Below are 21,873 nucleotides of genomic sequence, written 5' to 3'. Positions count from 1 at the left end.
AGCCTTTTCCCTCAAGCTCACGCCTTAGCTTAGAGTTGTGTTTCCATAGTAACAATCAGTAAATAGAGAGATACATACATCACTATTATTAATAGTCATATAAATAGGTAACCACTGAGTTCTGTTGATGCTTTGAAATGTGTTTTAAATATTAAAACATAGTTTGTATTTACTTTTCTTTTGTATTCTTCTTAAATATATGTTATGCTCCTGTTTACAGCCATATTATTCCAAGAAAATAATGACTTGCCTGCATTTGTAGGTCTGTTGGTGTGTGTGTGTGTGTGTGTGTGTGTGTGTGTGTGTGTGTGTGTGTGTGTGTGTGTGTGTGTGTGTGTGTGTGTGTGTGTGTGTGTGTGTGTGTGTGTGTGTGTGTGTGTGTGTGTGTGTGTGTGTGTGTGTGTGTGTGTGTGTGTGTGTGTGTGTGTGTGTGTGTGTGTGTGTGTGTGTGTGTGTGTGTGTGTGTGTGTGTGTGTGTGTGTGTGTGTGTGTGTGTGTGTGTGTGTGTGTGTGTGCGCGTGCGTGCGTGCGTGTGTGTGGTATTGTTACACATTATGGGTTTTGCCAGTAAAATAGCCTTAGTCGAATAATTAAATGGCTACAAGGCTGAGTGAATGGAGCTATGTGGCTTGAAGCCATTGGCCATGAATTTAGTTCAAAAACATTCCGTATTTGCCCAGAATAAAAGCAAATTCTTTAAAATACCAAGGACTTGCAAAGCATTGTTAAAACTGATGTGCTTAGATATCTATCTGAAGTGTGTTGTTAAATCTAAGCCAGTCTTTCTTTGGGAACCAGCTTCTCTATCAAATGGGGGTGCATTTATTTTATTGAAGCATTGTGCTTAATTACCCAGACATAATTTCATATTCTAGTCCGTCTATCATATTGATGCCTCCCTTGACAATTCCCTGCCACCATGAAGAAGCCATTTTTCAAACGTCAAGACATATTTGCAGTATTTACCTGTTGGCGAATAATAAACATTCCACGTGATCCTAAATAGCCCACACACCTGCCATCGGCAGTTTCTCACACCAACGTTGTAGCCCACACAGGGTATAAAAAAAGGCAGATTCATTTAAACAGGTACTTCCTCTATGTTGTTCTCAGATACTTCAGCCTGATTTAGTTTACCCTCACAGAGGGAGGTGTTCACTCCAATGTGTTTATGAATGGCCTTTGTCAACATGCAATAGTTGGAAACTCTGTTTCCTTCAGGCTGGTGAACAGGTCTACATAGCACTTAAGGTTCAATAAATGGTTGTTAGTGCAACAATTGTTTTATTTATTAGGCTGCTGAGTTTAAACTCAGAAAACATCCCCTCTTAGAGGCTTGTTTGGTCGAGAGAAGCAAAGTGTTGTTTAAAGGAGCTATTCCGCTTTACCACACCTTTTATGTGTTTGAATGAGATGTAAGTTGGGTTATTTCCAGATTTGTTATGACTTGTTTATTTATGTTTCTGCATGTATGTATACTGGAAACTGGGTTAAAACATGCTGGTGGCTCTTTTAGTTGCACATTATAATTTTTCAAGCAGAATTACACAAACAACCACCCTCCTGGCCACACACAAGCCCTCTCTTAATCACACAAGCCCTCTCTTAATCACCACCTTCCTTTGAGCCTCCCCCCCTCCCAAACCCTCTGCTAATGAAATTCACTGTAAACTGTGTCGCCAATTAACTGAAGCACAGATAAGCCATGGAGCCTTTTAAGTATCCAAAACTCAATGGAAACCTGTGTACATAAGTAGAGGTGCATAAGACTAATGGAGTTTGTGTCTGTGTCTCTCACCTCAATATGAATGTCCATGACTCAGATAAAGCAACAGAAAATTACAATACCTAAAACAAATAGTAATATTTCATGCTGCATTCCACACAGTGGAACGGATAATATCCTTTTAATTAACATATTTTAATAGGTGTTTCTGGAATTACTGTTTGTTATTTTTGCTAACATTGTTATTCTAATTAAGATTTTAGTGAAAGAAAAAGCTCAAACAAATAAAAAGGATGTGTTGATTATGTTGCTGTCTTCCAAGGATTTAGTTTTGTTTTTATATATATATGTCATATATTTTATATATATATATATACTATCTGGTTGGATGCAAACTATTTATACTGGTATTTAGTGTGTGATAAAACAATAATGGTGAATTGAATCCAATCAAATGTAATCTAATGTAAGAAACTGAAAGACAAGTCCTCACCTTTAATATATGGTGTTTATTTAATTAGTGGCCTATCTACACTTTTGTTCACATTTGACATATGCAATAAAAATTTTGCTTACATATCTTTGAATTTCACTTGCTGCCCTCTCGGAGCCAAATTGGAAAGTACAGTGTACATGAGACATAGTCCATCTATACAGTATATTAAAAATAAGCAGAGCAACTACTACTATCAATAAATCAAGTGTTATACTTTACAGAATACAAATGCTGTAAGTCATGAGATGTGTGGGTTAAATCATGAATATATGTAACATGTCGACATACTGAATACTTTATATTCAGGCCAAGAACAAATTATATTTTACAAACTTCACGTGTACCGTACAAAACATATCATTTTGCCAATGTCTTGTCTGTCTCCCCATTGTGTTCATTGTCAGACAAAAGACCATATTAGTGCCCTCTGGTCATAAAGTGAATTCCCTAGAAGTTGGCCAATCAGTATCTTGTTAGGCAGTGACACCCGTCCTGATGTGGCAGCTCCATTAAGCAGCAGAGTAAACCTGCTGACAGGCTGCCTGGACTACAGCTCCCAGGGGCAGGAGCTACACCCATGATGTACTCTGGATGTACGCCTCTGCTCCTGAGTATACAACTCTCATATGATAAAGCCTCCTTCCATTGCCAGTCTGGAGGGTGTCCTTTGGGATCTACTGAGTCCTGCAGGGATTCAGAGCTACTCCCCCTTTAAAAATACACCTTCTGTATGCATTCTGCCTCTTGTGTGAGGTTGATTCACAGTATGAATGGTGTGCAAAAGGAGAATAGCCAATGTATGTATCAGGCTATAGTGTTTTGAAATAATATTATTTCAGTTATTCTGTTTTATCTTCACGATTCCATGTGTTGCTCTGCTGCTGTATAGCCTGGTCCCTATTGGCTCGTGTCCCCACTGATTATTTCTGCTCTACAGAAAGTTGGGCTGGGGACCCAGTGGCAGCAGCACCAATCTGCACCTCATTACTTCCCCAAAAGGCCCAAGCTTAGTGCAGGGTAATAGACAGAGGCCCAGCCGCCCTCATTTGTCATGGGCTCCTGGGTTTGATGCAAAGCCCCCCTTGAGCACTTGTTGCTGAGCTCTAATCCTGCAGTAGACACCAGCCACGCTTCTCTGCTTAGCCATCCCCACTCTCCACCGTCATGGCTCATGATTTCACTTTCATTTGATGTTTTAATGAAATCCCTGAGACTCAGTTGAATGGCAGGCCCATTGTTGGCAAATTATTCTATCAAATGCAAGTGGAAGGGAAACGTGACTGGAGTTATTTGTCTAGTAAATATGAGACATCAAGGATTAAGAGTGTTTTTCGCCATGGGAATCCACAATAGAAGATGGATGGAGTTTAAGGACACAGGTTGACTCACAGGAAAATGGATTCAGACAAAGTGCCCGATATAATGCTGTTTTCATGTGCTTGATAGGCCTCTGCATTACCCATTCATAGGATTGCCATTATGATACATTTTACTACAATAGCCATAGTATAATTTAACTGTGAAGTGAGCTGGGTGAAATGTACTTAATGTTACTAGATGGTGTTCAGAGCAGACATTTACAAGGCTGACATTTATTCCTGTACAGACATCTAGTAGCACCATTTCTGTGCCTTTATTGCAAATAGTGGCTAGGGGGCAGCGCCACAAAGGCATGGAATCGCTCCTTGATGAAAAGGTCTTTGCATCATTAGCTGAAGTTGCTGTGTGTGCCGGTTGAAAGCCTCTCTAAAATGTAAATCAAACTAATGCCCAAACACTTCCTCTCCTTTGCCCACAGTAATGTTATTATTTCTTGCTGATGCTGTCGAGGGAATACAGTATTGTTCTGCTGTTTGCTTCTGGCCTCTCTGTTGATTTCTGACTTCGCTCCATGGTGGCTATCCTTCCTCTCCCCTGACAGGACCAAGGGATCACTGTCTGCACGACTGCAGGCCATCTCTCTGCATCCTGCTCATATACATGGCCACAGAAGCGATTAGCCAAAGTTATTGACTGCATGTGCACGTACTGGAGCAATTACTGTAGACGCTTCATTATGCAAATAAAGTGCCTCACGTTTGCTAATTGATTATAAGATACGGGATATGGTCGACATTAGGGTCCTTCAAAAAGACTTGGCCTTCAACAGTTTGAGCCGTGCACTTTGCGAATAAACTAATGACAGCAAATAACAGAGTGAGCCATTTCCCCAGCATGTAACTGTGCACTCAGCGTTGCGAATTTGAGGCACAATAGAAAAGTCGGAGGAGAAAGACATGTCTAATTAAAATGAATCTGTGACAGTCAGAAACACTAACAGTTACAAACGGAAATCTGATGGTAGTCAACAGGGGATTCTCCATTAATTGGCAAAATGAGGCTCATCAATCACACAGAGGAGGAATGCTGCACAGACAGTATCCTGTCAGGGTCTCCCACTGTGGGGGGAGCAGCATGACGTGTGTCTCAGGGACAGAGTCATGTAGAGAAGGAACACTTTCTATCCCTCTCTTTCCCTCTCTCCCCACGACTCTGTTTCCCACCACATGTGGCTCTCAGTAGACGTCCCCCCAACTCATTCTGACAGGCTTTATTTGTCCTTGTCGCATTTCAAATAGGGATTGGCTGGCATTCTCTGCCAGTCAAGGCCCAGACAGCATTGTCAAAACACACTGTTGAATTTCAGCTTTTAGATGATATTCTTTGCTTATGACATGTGCTTAAAGGCTCCATACTCCCTCTATATATAGACAATTAATAGTATACTTGAACTGCTAATCTTCTATTCAACAGACCTTGATCATTGTATTCAATTAATAATACCATTTGTTTCTTTTGATACTGACAGCCATCATTCGAAATTAAAACATAGGATTGGAAGCATGCAATGGGAGCATAGTATGAACTTTGTATGAACCTAACAAGGAGAGTGATATCCTGATGAGCAATGTGCTGCGATGATTGAGCAGGGAAACATAAATGCCGGGCCACGTAACATACCACCTCTGCCTTCAGGTCAATAATTTACCCAGGCAATAATTGACTGTTTCATCAATTTGACCAATCAATGGACTGTCCCTAGTCTATATGTGATTTGCTTGATGTGAAGCAACCACGGGCAAAGCTCATTTCCGATGGTTACTGGTCTTAATTGCTTCTCCGCTTTATCCGTGGTATTGTGTTACTTCATGTATCTTTATGGTACAGACGGCCATAGCTGACTTGGCACAGACACTCACATCCCACTTGATTTGTATACTCACTCTCACATTAGAACATGTCTTGTATGTTGATATCCTCATTACCTTGTTCCAATGCATCAAACCAGTAATATGTCAGGCATGTTTCGGCAAATTCAATATCCACTATCTTTATAGCTTTCACGGCAGGGTTAATATAGTGTGAGTGTACACAACAGTCATGCCTGTGTGGCTTTTGTATCGACAATTAACCTCCAATTAGCAGAACTGATAGATAGAGCGACCTCCAGAAGTGCTAGTGTTTGTGTTGATGATGGCTCTTCCATGGACATGATTACAAGAGATGAGCTGTGAAGAGGAACCTCTGGCTGGTGCACTAACACCTGCAGTGACAGAAAGAGAGAGGCATTTAACACATTGTAGTTAGTAGTGACATGGAAATAACATGGATTAGCAACGTAAATGTTTCAAAATCCATTTCCCCTCTCTCTATTTCCTCTCTTTGTTTCCTCCTGTCACACACATGTTCAGACTGTACACTGCTGGTGGGTCTAAGGCTCTAAGCCCTGTCACTTAACAGCAACAGGGATGTGTGAAACACATCTGCTACCTGAACCAGCAGCTGACCTTGAATTGACTTTCTGTGATGAAGACTTATGGTTGATCCCTGGGCTTTTTGGCTTCATGCCTTGCAGCTTTCCATCCTAACTTAAGAACGTAGTTTGAAACCATAGAGACCGTATATCTCTTTCTGTGTTGCACTCCTTTTTTTTCCTTTGGCACGACTTTCAAAGGTTCCTGTGCAGAAAGAAAATCATAGTTACAAAGTGCAAAATGACTTGGTAGTACACATAAGTAGAATGTTCTTTTCATCCCAAATTGCAGGCTGAAATACTCTTCAATATCAAAGTGACGTTTATAATTTCGTACAGACTGTCTGAAGGGGAAAGCATCCATTTTGAAAAACAGAAATGTTACCCACTACTTGGGATATCTTGTCATAGGGTTCTGATTCTGTCTGGCAAGAAAAAAAGTGTTTATATAATCTCGTCTTTATGACGAAACTCTTCTCTAAAAACCTTTTTCTTATGCGTACATCAAAAGTATTATAAGTAGAGGAGATAATTTGCACCACCAGGGTATAACCAGCACAAGCAGAACACATCCCGAAATGTGTGCTTAAAGCAAACTGTATAGAGTGGAAGTAATAAGAAAACATAAAAGATGACAGTATCTAGTTTTTTAAGATACAGAACTTCAGCAAATAAAGTGGAAGAAAGTCCATTCGCTTTTCTCCCGTTCCCTTGCCACTGCAGAACGGTTGTTTATCAGGTAGCATGCAACTCATTTAACATTTAAGATATTTGGTGAAAGTCATAAGTAAAATATTTTTAGAAAATCTGAAGCGTGGATGGGCATGTTGATGAATTATCACTAAAGGTCACAAATGCCGTTAGATAAATTATTATCTTTTATTTTCATTGTTAACTGACATAATACAAACAACAATGTAAAAACACAATTTTAACAATTATCTCAGTGTACAGATGTGTCCTAACATTTACCAATACATTATTAATGTTCATCAAATTCCATTGTGCTACTGTACAATAATCTTACAGCACATGAAATTCTGAAGCAGACAAGAAAGACAACACTTATTGCTTTGTATCAGTTTTCTTTCACTTCCTTTTGTTAAATTATTTTTGTAATTTTGACATTAAGTACTTTTTTAATTCCACCCTGTCTCAGTAGTCTGTAAGCTACCCTTTCCATCCTAACCATTTATATTGTGTCAGTGATACGTTGTACCCAAAGTGTAGGTGGATTGGCTACGAGTGCTTTATTGTTTTGTTTTTTTGCCAAACCAAAGATATTGCATTGCACACCCAAAGTGGATAACACGATGACATCTGCTCCTTAATAATAAGTCAAAGGCACATGTCCCTGTACATAAGTAGACAAGTGTACTACAACTCCTAAGATTCATTCTGAATCCAACCCATCCCCTGAGCCTAACATGATGTTGAACAGTTGCTAACAGCGTGCTGATAGTAAGAATTATGTTTTGCAGAAACCTGATCATAAATATTAAATAAATTCCCTTTTAGTTCAAATCAGTTCACTTACATTAATATTAGATGAATTTGGCAACTCCGGCTCATTGTTTTGTTCCCAATAGCAACAATGAGAAAATAATCTGAATTAGCTGCAGCTCTGATTTTTACCTCAGGGTAGATTGTATTATCCATGGCAACAGCCGCTGCGGCTGATGGGTACTATAGCATTCGGATCAAGCTCACCAAGCTATTAAAAAAAAACATGCCTCCTCAGAAATTAAGTTTGAATTTTTTAATTGGATGGCTATAACATAAAAGCATAACACTGTTTAGGAGACTCCCATTATGTTACTGGACCCTGTAGCATTGAGGATTGTGTGTAAAGAAATCTTTGAAATGCTAATTTAAATTTGGGCAAATATTATTTGCACAATAATGCACTTATTGTAAGTCGCTTTGGATAAAAGCGTCAGCTAAATGCAATGTAATGTAATGTAATTATTTTGGAACCAGCCTCTCCTCCCACTTCACACAACTGCTGGGTGATAATGAGATTGTTTTTATAAAATATGTTTAGTTATTTTTTTGTTTACACACCTCCTTCTTTAAAAGCCCACTGTGCTGATATGTTTAAAGACACCACAACGGTGCCAACTGTATTACATTCAAGCTCATTTCTGTCCAACCGTGTCCTGATGTTACGTGTCACAGAACACTCGCAGGTGTGAAAGCACACTTCCAGAGGTGTAGGTAGGAACAGGCGTTAACTGGAGGGACACGTCAGCTTGGTTCTGCGAAACCCAGTGGTGACGAGATAGTGTTTCACAGCTATCATGAAAACACCACTCCACTGCGGATTTGCATTTGATTGTAAAAAGGAATTCAAATGAGAAATGGCACCCATCATTGGGATTGAAAATAGGTTGGAAAGGTTTACACATTGTTTCTAGAGACAAAGTGAAACATGATGTTGCAAAATGAAGAATAACTTCAACTATTCAAATGATTGCCATTTGTATGTGCTCTGTGGGCTCAATGTTCTCTTGAGGCCTGTTTGTGATGAATAGTACAGCAGAGTGCAGGATGCCTGAGGATTGTTGGATCCATTGGTCATATTCTTGAACATCTGCGAGCAAGGTCGTGATGCTGCATCTGAGTTAAATATAAAACTATTTATTTGATTTGTTTGTTCTCCATCATCCCACTCATTCAGTTTGCATGCAGAAGTCAACATGTTTGAAGACAATTGATTATGAAAAAGCATAATGATCTCTTCATAAAAGCATTTCATCACCGATCGATCAAAAACAATGTGTCATTTGATCACATGCTTTCTGTAGCCACATGAAAAGAAAGGGAATATTCTAGAGTCTAGTAATTTCCCTTTTGTTTCATATTGTGTTTGGTTGTGACTGAATACTCACCATTCAGTATGTTGGCTGGAAATCATCACTGCTCTTCTCAATTCAAATTGTGTACACTTGCATAAAACATGCATTATGTAACAGTGGCTTATATCGACTGAATTTTTCCAAAAATGTACTCCAATTAAATTGGTTGAATACCTCTAAAGCATCCCTTCTAAGTTAAATGGTAAATAATGTATTGTTTAATAAACTTAATACATTATTCAGTTTACATGGAAACACACACATGCAACTTTGCTGGGAAGCGTTTTAACAGATTATTAAACCATGTCCTTCAATATGGTTTATTTTTCCAACCAAGCATAATTAAGATGATCTCTAAAAGAAACAACTCTTACCTGTAATTGTTCATCTTTAGTAGACTCACGTTTACCTTTTCATTTTAAGACAATATACATCCTATGAAAATATTTGAAATAGTTCTCTCATCTGTGACAGCTATGCAAGTCCCGAGCAACTGACAAACAATAGTATACATTTGATCAGTCGGATGCTTCCTGTAGCAGCTTGAAACCTTACATGTAAAAACCTAACAACACAGCAGCTTCCTCCTCAAAGGGCAGCGCTCGTAAAGTAACACAAATCAGTTTACACTTGCATGTCCAATAACAATAATGGATTAAACCATCCTCCCTTTTTTCTGCATGACAGGAAGACCAGAGGGCATCTTTTAAAAAATAAAGTCACTTTTTGTATATCTGATTTTAGCATTGCCATAGCTACGAATGAAGCTTCTGCACTTTGAAGCATTCAGGTTGACCCCAGTTTAAGGCTTACAGCTATATTCATTAATATGAACTCATTGAGTGTTGCTTTGGTATCCATCATATTCAGGATTGTTTGCTGTCACATTTGTTCTATGATGTTTTGTTATTTGTGTATCCCATACTCATGTACTAGAGATTATTAAATGTAACAATCATTCCAATACATTTACAAGTACAAATAATGCAGATACAAAGACATAAACTGCTTTGCATGATGTTGCTGTGTAAGTATTCTCAACTGAAACCTTAATGGCATACTTGGCCATGATAAGGGAATTATTTAAGGCACTGTAAACTGGTTTGATCACTATACAATGCATGTTTGTATTCAAAGTCAAACTGCAGATCTTTCTCTTTATTTATAGAGTTGTACATTCATAATTGCTCATTTATAAGTATTATTGTTATCACAGGAGTTTGTAAGAGAGTGGTGGTCATTGTATTGGTGAGGGAGGGGAGGTTTGTGGGAGTGTATGATAGACATGAGATTGCTGCAAGGCAGTACAGAATGATAGCAGTGAATGAGGCTGTTTCCATGGAAGTGATTAAAATGATTGAAGACAATGGCAAACTCATTCATCTCTGAGCAAGGTGACGAGGGACATTCAGTATGTGCCAGTGTCTGTGAGAGAAGTCCTTTGCTGCATTCATGTATTATGTGAGAGCATGTGTGTGTTTGTATGTGTGTGTGTCATAGATGTAGAACAAGTTGTGAAATGGGAATGGCATGGCGGTGGCCAGAGAGATGTGGAGCAATGCCCACAGGAGGGCCATGTCTTTTCACTTTACATCTGAACAGACAGCCACATATTTATCATCACCCCACCACATTCTACATTTTAATTTGACCTTCATCAGAACAGTAAACAATCCCCAATTGCAGATCTCAACGTATTTGTTCCCCCTAAAATGTTAACCGTAAAAAACAGGGGTAGAGTGGGTTGAATGGAATTAGCCTGAGGTTTACGTGAATGTGATTAGTCTGGTCAGTAATCATTTTGTCTCCTCTGTTCATCACTCTATAGTACCTCATTGAAGGATGAGTAGGTGGTACAGATAGTCTTACATGTGTGCATGAGTGGTTTTGAATGTTTCCGTAGAACATAGGTTGTAGATAGAGAATATATTCGACACATAGGTTAAACCGCTCCCTGTACTTTAAGTGTAAGTACAGCTAGCCTCAATGGCCTTGTTGGCTACACATAACCATTCTCAAGCACATTAAGTGTGTGTCTAAATCTACTTAGCATTGGCAGCCCTGTGAAAGTGTTGATTTGAGGTCTATGGGTTCATGTTTCCCTCCTCGTTCACTCTCTACCTCTGCCTCTCCCATCAACCGCTCTAATCTCCTGAATGCCATCCACGCTCCCGCTCATCCCCTGCCTTCTGGATTGGTTTCACACAGTGATCTCCACACTGACCAGACAGACGACTCAACAATTAACCTCTAAGGCTGACCTGAAATATCGCAAACCTTCTCCCCTCAACATCCTTATTGGCCTCTAATAGATTTCTAACAGGTAGAAAAAAGTAGATTGAATTCCAGCCGTCCAACCCTTAGGCTCTGTGTCGGAACACGGTGCAGTTTGTTGTCTTGTTTTCACCTTGCTAAATATCACAGTCGTGACGGTGGTGCAGGATGCTCTCTGAGCTAAGCGTGAAATAAAAGGGGCCATGCTGGTGCCAATATTTTAATAATGGTTTTAAAAAAGGCATTCTTCGCAGAATTATCCCACCGATTGCCTCTACATTTCCATCCTGTTAAAGCCCTCCATTTTGGTTATTGTGCTAATAGCCAAAAAGCACTTTGCTGGAACCAGTTTGACAGAAACTGTATCCCCACGTAGAAGATTAGTCCTTGTGTTATGTAATGTCACTCAAGCCATTATGTCAGGATTTACAGCTGATGAATCACCTGTTCCCTACTGTTCTATCACACAAAGGGCTATGGATATGCCCTTCTGTGCTGTCTAGACATGTTAGCAGCAATGGCCAAGACAGACCAGATCCAGAATGTGTTAATGAAGCAGAAATAGGATTTACTTCCAGTCCATTTTCAGAGTTTTTTTCTTTTCGTTTTTTGTGGTGGAAAACCATAATAAAAAGAATATTTATCGTAAAACATTATTTTGTAATCAGAAAAACGTACCTGGAAGGTATTTATAATGTCTTGAAAACGCATTGCTGTGCTGTTAGACATGAGGTTTTAAATCATGTTGCGTGCACTGGTGCTGTGCGTCCGTGTGCATGTGTGTGTGGTCATTGTGTTGGTAGTTAAAGGAGAGTGTGTGCAGATCAGATTGTGACCAGTAAGGTAATGATTCATAAGACAGCCAGTAGGACTTATCCACTAATAGATCTCTTGGGAGATAACCTAATCCCCCAACAATATCTCCTTATCATATTACAAGTGAACTATGTACAGAATGGGCTCCTCTATCCACAAATTAATACTAAGCCCTATACTTACCTTTAAGCTTATTAGATTTGATCTAAAACAGAGCAGTATCAAGACTTATCCCTGATGCAAGGCTGATCAGAGATAATAATCCTTTCGGAAAGTAGTTTTAATTTCACAGTCTACCGATTGGACTTTATATAATATAAGGTATGGTTTTTTTTTTAACTGTAGATTTGAAAAACATCCATAAAATAACTCAGATTAATTTAATTTAAATCAAGGAAGTGTCTTACAGACTGCAGATTTACTACATATTGTAGGACAGTAAATACACTATGTAATCTGTTCACTGAGTGCTATTGTCATCCTCAGAGATCACACGAGGGAGCTTGTCACTGTCAAATGAAAGTTAGATTTCTTTTCAAGGTGCGGATTGGAGATTAGTGGTAATGCTCATATCTATCTTTCTGTCCGCTTTCACCAAGATGATACGATTTGCAAAAAATGAGACCCCCTTTCTATCTCTCTTACTTACTGTCTCTGTCTCCTCACCCATTTATTACTGCCTTGTCCTCTCTCTCTCATGGTGCCCATCTCTTTTCTTCTCTGTATCCCTTTCTCTCAGATTAACTAAGCTCAGAAGTGGGTTGCTAACTCTCTTCAGGATTCCAAGAGGAAGACATTATATGAGAGCAGATATTCTGAACAGAGCCCCACATGGCTTTGTGTTGCTACGCAAACTCCCAGTAGGGCATCCACTAGATTTGTGGAGAATTTTTTTTTTTACACATATAAGGGGTGTCAATTGTTATTGATTAGCAGTTCTATTTTCTGTACCACTTGTTGACAGTACAGGGGGAACAAATAATTACCGGACAGAATTGTGTTCAAGCTAGTTTGTTGTGCTTCATTTTATACCATCATATATGAATGTACAATGTTGTGCCTTTTGATGTAAAAGGAATCCATTTCTAAACTAGTAGTTGCAGGAGGAGGATGAACAGTAGGAAGGTTGTGGTTTTAAATAGTTGTGCTCTTTTTGATGAGATGTCCATCTGAGCAATTGAGCTCATCTGGAGTTTATTTATTTAGGTGTGGGTGTGTAGCTCGATAGTCATCCACATGTTCACTGATCACTAGCTAATAGAGGAAGGGAGTCGTTACGATCAATTAGCAGCTTAATGACACATGACTGATGGAGGCTTTTTTCTCTAACACTGACTTTTTAGAGACACTATGTCCTTTAAAGCATTTCCTTGAATGTTTTGGGGGAGCTTCAAGGTACATACATTATTTGTATTGACAACATACCAATATTATAGTTTTAAAAACTGGCTAAGAAATTCAAAAAGAGGATTTTATTAATTATTTTTTTATCTGGATAGTTTTACTTTTCAGGCTTCTAAAAACGACCAGATCAAACAATCTTAGAAGCAGACGTACTCTTCATATGAGCTGATCATAACACATATGGAACCTATAGACAGGGGTCCATTTCACTTTCAGGGGTCAAAAGCCATTAACGGTTGGGAACCACTGAGTTGGAGGGGAGGCTTTATTTTACAAAAGTATTTATATAAGAAACCTGGTGTGTTATTATCTCTGTACCTCTCTTGACACAGTCAGCAGGGGACCCTAAATGGTGCTACACGCAAAGTCTATCCAGCTGCATTAGATTACAATGCATAAACAGGTGCTGTGCTTTAAGCCACGTTTACTTACAGAGCAGAGCACACAAGCATTTTCTATCCGTTTCACTTGTAATATTCTTTCATTTGGGGCATGCATCTCGGTTTCCTTTGAAATTCAGCTTTGGAATTGTGCCAGCGTCATTTCGTGCTGCTTAAGTCTCTGTTCCACGTTCTCGGATAATGACAGGAATTTGTATTGACTGTCGAAACTGCTCTTATTTCAGCTCTTGTTTCATTACATGGCGTCGGCGTGCGTTCAATAGGTCGCTACACAAGGTTGATACATGATTGTTCCCCACTGGTTGTTGTTAGTGCAGAATCAAAGCAAGACTTGGTAAACACATTTGCATTTTAATGAGTGATATAGATTGTTCTTTTGCTCAATACCCCCATCAACCCACAACTCACCCCTGTCAGCAAAGATAAAAAAAGTGGGCTACACGCAGTCTAGTTAAAAAAACAAAACTACAACCGCACAGTGCAGTAAGTGACAATTAAAACACAGATGTTCTATCCACAAGCATAAAAGGCGGCTTTATTTTGAAGGGGTATCATAGTGGCCTATCAACTCTCCAGTGTTTCAAGTGACAGCAGGACAAGAATAAAAAAAAAAATTACATATATGGTAATTTCGAAAAGAACTGGGTTAATGTGTCCACATTGTGGAATGGTGCAGTTAATGCTAATGAAGAGAGATTGAGCAGTTGCAAATTATATCTCAGAGCACAAATGGATGTCATAAGAGCAGCAATCAGCCAATGACAAGTGAGCATTTGTGGAGGCAGATCATTTTTGTGTTCCCAGCTCACGTTTTCTTCCCCCGCCACCTGCAGAGGAAGATGCTACCCATTAAGGAGCGTTTGCCTCTGTGGGCATGTAATCTGATGCAAATTACAGCAACAGCCTGCCAAATGGAGCAGTTGTAGCAGGTAACACAGCTGAGCTACATACCTTTAGTGTTGTAGTGTGTGTGTTACTCAGATACCCGTCTTCATAAAGATTATGTGAAAATTATCCCCAAATTGATCCCAGTGTCTTAGCATGCCAGTGTCTTAGCATGCCACTTGTCTAGAAAAACTGTGTACTGCAGCAATGAATCGATGTTAGGTTTGCAAAGGATTTCGGGGTCTTAATGTCAGTTGTGTTCCCTAGCACGACTATCATCTGTAGTTGACTTTCAAGCTCCTTCCTTGAGATGAAACACCTATCAATAAATATATTGTTTATTGGATCCTTTAATAATACATGCCTTTTCATCCCCCTTTCAAGACTCGTCCTCACACTCCTTTATGTTTGTGTTGTGATAATACATATTTATTGCAGTATTTTCCAGGGTGAAACATGTTTGTATCACAGCAGATATCATTTCAGCAAATGTTTTCTTCAGCGGTCGACTTGCTGTTAAGATCCTATTCTTGGATTTCTACAAAGCCTCCAAAACCTGTTTTGCTATGTCACCCATCGACAACCAATTAAGCCAATAACAATGATTTCCACAGATAGCTCTATGTTTTTGTGGAGCAAAGAAAATATAAGTGGCTGAAGAAAGTGAAGTTTAAATGCAAGCGTTCAATAAATACATTTGTTTTTTGTTCAATGTTACCGTCAGTAGTGTTGTCACTTCCCAATGGTAGGCAGACTGGAGAATTAGAAGAGGGCAGCATGGGAGGTTCTAATTTATCCGTTTGTCTGTGTTTTCCTTCCCACACGAGACGGGGGAAAGGAGGCTGTAACAGGACCCAGCTCCACAGGGGAGAGTTGTGTTTAGTGGTGGCATTGATTTTATAAAAGGTTGCACAGTGGGGAGGATAGGTAGGCCTGTCAACCTTAGCTTTCACCAAAGCACATCAAACTGTCAACCTAATTGTGACCTCCCTGTAATCCCAAAACCTTTAAAGGACCCAGTTTGCAAACATATGTAGAGGCGGAGGGAATAAATAATATGTTATCTCGTTAATATAAGGGTTTTTCAGATGGTTATTTACTTTGAAATCAGCCCTTCTTTTCATTATAATCATTGCATTTTGTTACATTTCAGAGCTACATTTCCAGTACAGAGTAAGAACAAGAACGCATCTCTGTGTTGGCCTTTAGACTTTTAATTATTTGTATTTATTTATATCATTTTTGTCATCTTTCCTGGTTATTTATAAGGACACACCGAGTGTTTTATAGTTCTAGATGTATTATTACTATTATGGAAAGATTGAAAAGTGATGATTATATAGATAGGGTAGCCAATGGGTAACTGCCCAAAACCTGCATCCTCTTTATTATCCAGCGGGGATTCATTTTCCCTCCAGCGCAATTAAGCAGTAACAGGGCCTTACAATTAGATATGTGCCATTAACATGAGAGTTAAGGAAGCCGTAAAAATGTAGAGGTGTTGGAGCAAAGGATGGGTGGACAGATTTGTATGCTTAGTTTGACGCCAGGTTTATGCAGTTCAGTTATTGGAGGACATGTATAATACTATATGTGGTGAAATTGCATTTTATTATGCTTTCTGCCAGGCAATGTCTCAAGATGTGTGTCACATGTGCATCTGTGACTGCTTATATGTTTGTGTGCATACATGTGATAAACACATGGAGGATAACTGCTACATGCATCTAACATCCTACCCTCAAACAGATTGTACGTGCCATTTATCCGTTACTCATTAGGCACGATTCATTGGTAAATCCTCTTGCCTTTTAGGGAGTACATCTTACTGAATTCCTCCTGTCATTCTCTTTTAATCCTCCTCTTTTGGCACCATGTCACCCAGCAGTTTTCTGACTAGCGAGTCACACAAAGCTCCTCCAGCTGCCTGCTGAGGCGCATGACAAAAAAACCTCATGGCGAGATCATTTTATCTTACTCTTGATTGCCAGATAATTATCAGTTAATTATTTAGAGCCTTAAATTAATTTGCTAAAAATAGCCTCTGTGCCTCTGCGTTGCCAATGGAGACGGCTCCATTATTCCTTTCTCCCTGGTCTGCATCTTTTCTTCTCTCACTCCCCGTCATTGACAACTACTTATGCCACTCATGTCTGATTAATGAAATAAAAGGAAGTTTAAAGTGTCCCGATTTGACCTCAATGCCTCACCACTGATTATTTCAATTTCCCCTAGTTGTGTTTGTCATGGCTCCCTCTGTCAGTTGTGAAAATGAAGCTTCATTTACAGCATGTCAATCACAGAGGACTATGACACATCAATAGGAACTTCCACTTATGATTACTGCACAAAATGAAAAGTATAGGTTTGGATTTGAAAGGCTAACTTTGTTTTGTAACATCCACTATTTTTCAACTTAGCAGATGGTTGACCACCAATAACTTTCCCCTAGTCTTTCTTCAAAGTCTTTATTGGATAGCATCTTCTTTTTACTTCTAACTCTACTCCTTGGACACTTCATTAGGCTGAAAGTGTTTTCAACAAAGAAATGTAAGTGGTCTTATAATGGTCTTCATTGGCTTAAAGAATCGAAATGTAACCCTTATTTTTTTTTTCTCTGTGCGCACTCGCACACATACACTCACGCACAGACACACACACACGTAAACACACTGAACCATGGGGCCGGATAGGCTGACCTGCTGAATGGGTTTGTGCTGTGGTAATGATAAGGCTATTGAATGGAGCTGTACTCTGTCACGCTAGCTGCTGGGCCAGTGGTCCTACTGAAGGAATCTGATCAATATTATTTTTCTTTTATTTCTATCACACCATCAGTTGTGTTAGTTGTTTACGAACACATGTTAAGTTTTATCAATTGAAATACAATGTACTCTCATACTTTTGGCACTAAGCATGCATTCTTTAACCATCTTCATAGTTACAGATAAGGCATTTGAAAGCTACATAAGAAACCACAAACCTTTAATGAAAATATTGAATACCATATTTTGAATAGATAAGTGAAACAATTAAGACATTGATCATCATTTTATCCAAGCACATTTCATGATTCAACACTAGTTGACCTTGGAGATGTATTCCTTTTTTCACAAACATGCACACAGACTCACACACAGACACACACATACGCTTACATATCTAATTGATTGGAATAAATCTGTCTTTGTTGGGGATTGTGGAAATAATATGTTTGATATCCAGTGAAGCTAACCCTTGCTCCCATTCCCATATTAGAGCAGTGCTTGATTTTATCATGAAGTTATTTACAGCATATCGATTTAATTTACATAATATCAAGAAATTCAAGTAAATGTTCTGTTCATTGTGCAGCACAGAGGGTTGCATGGGAGATTCCATTGACATTTAAAACACTCCCGGCAGTCTCCAGGCGCACATCAAAGGCAGCCCGACATGATGTCTATTTGCAAACTGCGCTGTCTGACTTGATTACTGGTCTGTTCAGGAGGCATGCATTAAGTGGCCACCATAGAGGTCCCATTTCCAGCTTTATGCACCGTGATCACACAAAGAAGATGTCATCTGGTCATGCTGTGAGCAAACCTTGGTCAAAAGGAACTTTTCAAATACATATGTTAATATATTTCTGAAGTGGCTCGAAAAAGTAGACTGTAAAGAAAATAGTTAACCCCATTACCTTAGTTCCGGCATATGTTATTGTTCAGTCAATGATAAGTACTTGCTTTTTCTAGTTGCAATTTTTGTTATTTACTACATTTAACTAGTGAATATAAAAGTACTTGCATGATTGAGGGTAACTGGAGACACAGCAGCTCCAAAGATATCCCCTTTAGAAATACAGCAGCAGGTTGGTGCCATTTATCCCATGCTCAACATGCCTTGGACACCATAAGATTGGCATTGACTCAAACTATAAAGTCTGATCTGTAATAAAAACCAAAATAGATACAATACATTGATTGTTATTATTGAAAATCAATATAAGATTGAAAATAATATTGACCTGTTTCTAAATTGACGTAGGACATATGCAAATTGCAATCCATACTGTACATTTATTTGATTGTGACATATATTGTACAAATCTATAGAAAGCATACTGTTGTTATGAAACAGACAGAACAATAGGCGAGCATGTCTGCCAGTGAGTAACTTAGCAAAACGCTCGTTAGAGGCAGATAAAGACTGTTAAAACAAAGAGGCTGAGAGGCAGAGGCAGAGCACAAAAGAAAAAGTCCAGACCAGCAATTGTGATTCATCACTGTCATCGTCGCATAGAACTGCATAGACATGGCATGTGTGGTGGAAAAACAAGTCTATACTGTGCGTCCCACACATTCGTTTTTTCTCCCTTAGTAGAAACATCAGAAAAAGTATTTTATATTGATCATACTGCTAAAGAAAAACATGTCTGCCTCCTCAGTAGGAGACTTGGATCATAGTGTGTTAGCATCCTAATGCAACATCTAAAAATAAAGCAAGCCAGGTCAGAAAGTGGGGCAATGTAAATGAGATACAATGCAGCAACATTGGCAGCAACAGTGTTTTTGAAATAAAACTAGCTGTGTTGATAGAGCATTAGTGTATGGTATTTCAGTACAGAGGTGTATATTATATGCATCACGATTATAATTCAACTAAAAGGATGTGTAATTATAAAATTACCATTACGTATGAATTGTCCTACAAGATTCCACCAGGTTTTTGCTGTAGAAAATAAATATATTGTAGACCAAATTAATAAAGATTCAACACTAGTTATCACTGGAATCTTAAAGATAACTTGTTGGTATTTTTCTGAATGGTACAAATCAAAACATTGAATCCAAATGTGTTTTCTGTGGACATGTGTAATATTCTTTAGCCAAACCGCATCAAACGGCTGTTGTCTTTTACATATGTGTCTCTTCAACAGGCCTCTTGTGAGCCATTGTAATGTAGAGGTAGGGATTGATGTTTTACCGATTAGATCAGCAACAGGGGAAGCAAGAGACTTGACCTTTTACAGTTTGACAAGTATGAACATTGTAAACACAGTGGATTTGCATTCTCATATTTCCACTCTGGGAAAATAACTCTGAGAGGCACACACTCTGGGCATTGATGTGACATGAGATTGCTTTGGATAAGGATGAAAGGATGACAAAGCCATAAAAGGTCATCAAAGATAAAATTGTTTGTGTGCGCGGGTGTGTTTTCAATAATCTTTAATGGAACTGTGCTGTGTGCAAATACACTCACTCACCGGCACCATTATCGTGGACACCAAATTATTTTTCTAATTTGTCCATGCTACCTCTTTCCTTTTGAATAGCCTATTCATGATTCAGCAGGTCATTCCCATGGACCTAATCCCCTCATATCTAATTTATATAGTCTCTTTTCCTTTTCAGATGTAGTCATTACACCCAACAGCCTGCCCCTCATTGAGTTGTTCCAACACCAGCTGGGTGCTGTAGTGAAGGGCTTTGAATGCTTAAGCAGAAACAACCTTCCTCTCTACAGGTATAAATATTTCAGGGGCAGATGGGCAGAATAAATTGACAGTAAAATTGACATCAAATTGGGCATTTAATTTCAAGAGAAAAAGTAGGTATGAGCTGTTGGAGAGGATACTGAAAGGTCAATTTGCTTAGCTTGTGATGTGTGTAAAATACATCCATCTGAGTTATTAAATATATATGTATATTACATCTATGAATTCAGCATACACTATTGTAAACTCTCTGTCTTCTAGATATATAAATATATATATATATGTATATATATATGCATGTGTGTTTGCGTAATGTGAAGTAACAGATTTAAATATTTTGTAATCTGGCTGCAAAGTAACTTAAGGAAGCATTTGAGACACTGAGAACATGAAGGTTAGGAGGTTACCGCATAGTCTGATCACTGCAGCGCCGCACTAAGTATTACATTAATTACATTTTGTGAAAGGGAGGGAGATGGCATCGAGTAATCACCCAGTTGGCACCTTCTGTAATCCAACAGAGAGGGGGAGGGGGGGGAACAGAAACAGAAACAGTTTTGTGTGTGTGTGTGTGTGTGTGTGTGTGTGTGTGTGTGTGTGTGTGTGTGTGTGTGTGTGTGTGTGTGTGTGTGTGTGTGTGTGTGTGTGTGTGTGTGTGTGTGTGTGTGTGTGTGTGTGTGTGTGTGTGTGTGTGTGTGTGTGTGTGTGTGTGTGTAGTAGCAACGACTGATCAACAGGATAGTTTATTGATGGCACACTGTGGATTTTCATCCAAGGTGTTGCTTTGATTACTTTGGACAACGTCCAGCAATATTCAAAGAGAGTATTGGTTCACTAAGGCATTCAGTTTGTCACAGATTTAATTATTTTCACCATGTGAAATGAACCTGACTTGAATTTGTGTATTCTTGGTCTCCTCAGCTCCCATTTGATATAAGCTGAGAGTGTTGAGGCCTAAACACATTTTGTCTTGTTCTTGTGGTATTAAGTCATTTATTATCCGGAGTGGAATATAATCATTTAGCAAATGCAGGTCTTGTTCAAATACACTCTACAAGTATTTCTGCTGCAGGGGATATTTCCACAGTTCTTTATTTGGCAAGGTTGCAGCAGGACTCTTGGACTTGAAATGTTGAATGCTGGTTCAGCTTTGTTCAGACAGCCTGTCCGCCAATTTGATCCAGAGTAAAATGTCTTGAATTTTGTATTTATTACACCAGAATGTCATGCAAACATCAATACTTCCCCTAGATTTAGTGATTAAAGTCTGTGAGCCCCTGACTCTTCATCTTGCTCCACAGTAATGTTGACACATTTGTTCTGGACCTAATTGTCCTGATAGTTATTGGACAGATTGTCTTGTGGCATATATATTCATGAACCTCAGAGGATAAATTAGAATATGTTTAAGTTATTTTAATTACAATTGCAGAATTATAAATGCTAGCATGCCAAATGAGATGGTGAGCATTATTGTCATTGGCTCATTGACATGGAAAGGAGTTGCATTATATTTTAGTCATTCATTTCCCCTCCTCCCCTACCTGCTTTTCCTTTCTTCACTTAAACATCCCTCCTCCTCCTCCTCCTCCTCCTCCTCCTCCTCCTCCTCCTCCTCCTCCTCCTCCTCCTCTTCCCTCCACCTCAGCACCAGTTCAGATCCCTATTTCCCAAAAGCTGGCTTCTCGGCTAATTCCTTCTGAGAGCCCCAGTGTATATGTGAAGGCCCAACTCAGGACGC

The 21,873-nt window shown here is 39.0% G+C and overlaps 1 protein-coding gene across 14 annotated transcripts in view; it reads left to right on the top strand.

Annotated features, from left to right (window-relative positions):
• diaph2 (diaphanous-related formin 2) overlaps positions 1–21,873 on the top strand; it is a 347,379-nt gene that overhangs the window by 254,338 nt on the left and 71,168 nt on the right. The window lies entirely within an intron of this gene.

The sequence above is a fragment of the Notothenia rossii genome (genome assembly GCF_949606895.1).
Source record: "Notothenia rossii genome assembly, chromosome: 3".
In the NCBI taxonomy this organism is placed as follows: Eukaryota; Metazoa; Chordata; class Actinopteri; order Perciformes; family Nototheniidae; genus Notothenia; species Notothenia rossii.
Note: the sequence above shows the minus strand (reverse complement) of the source record. Positions and strands in the feature narration are given on the sequence as shown.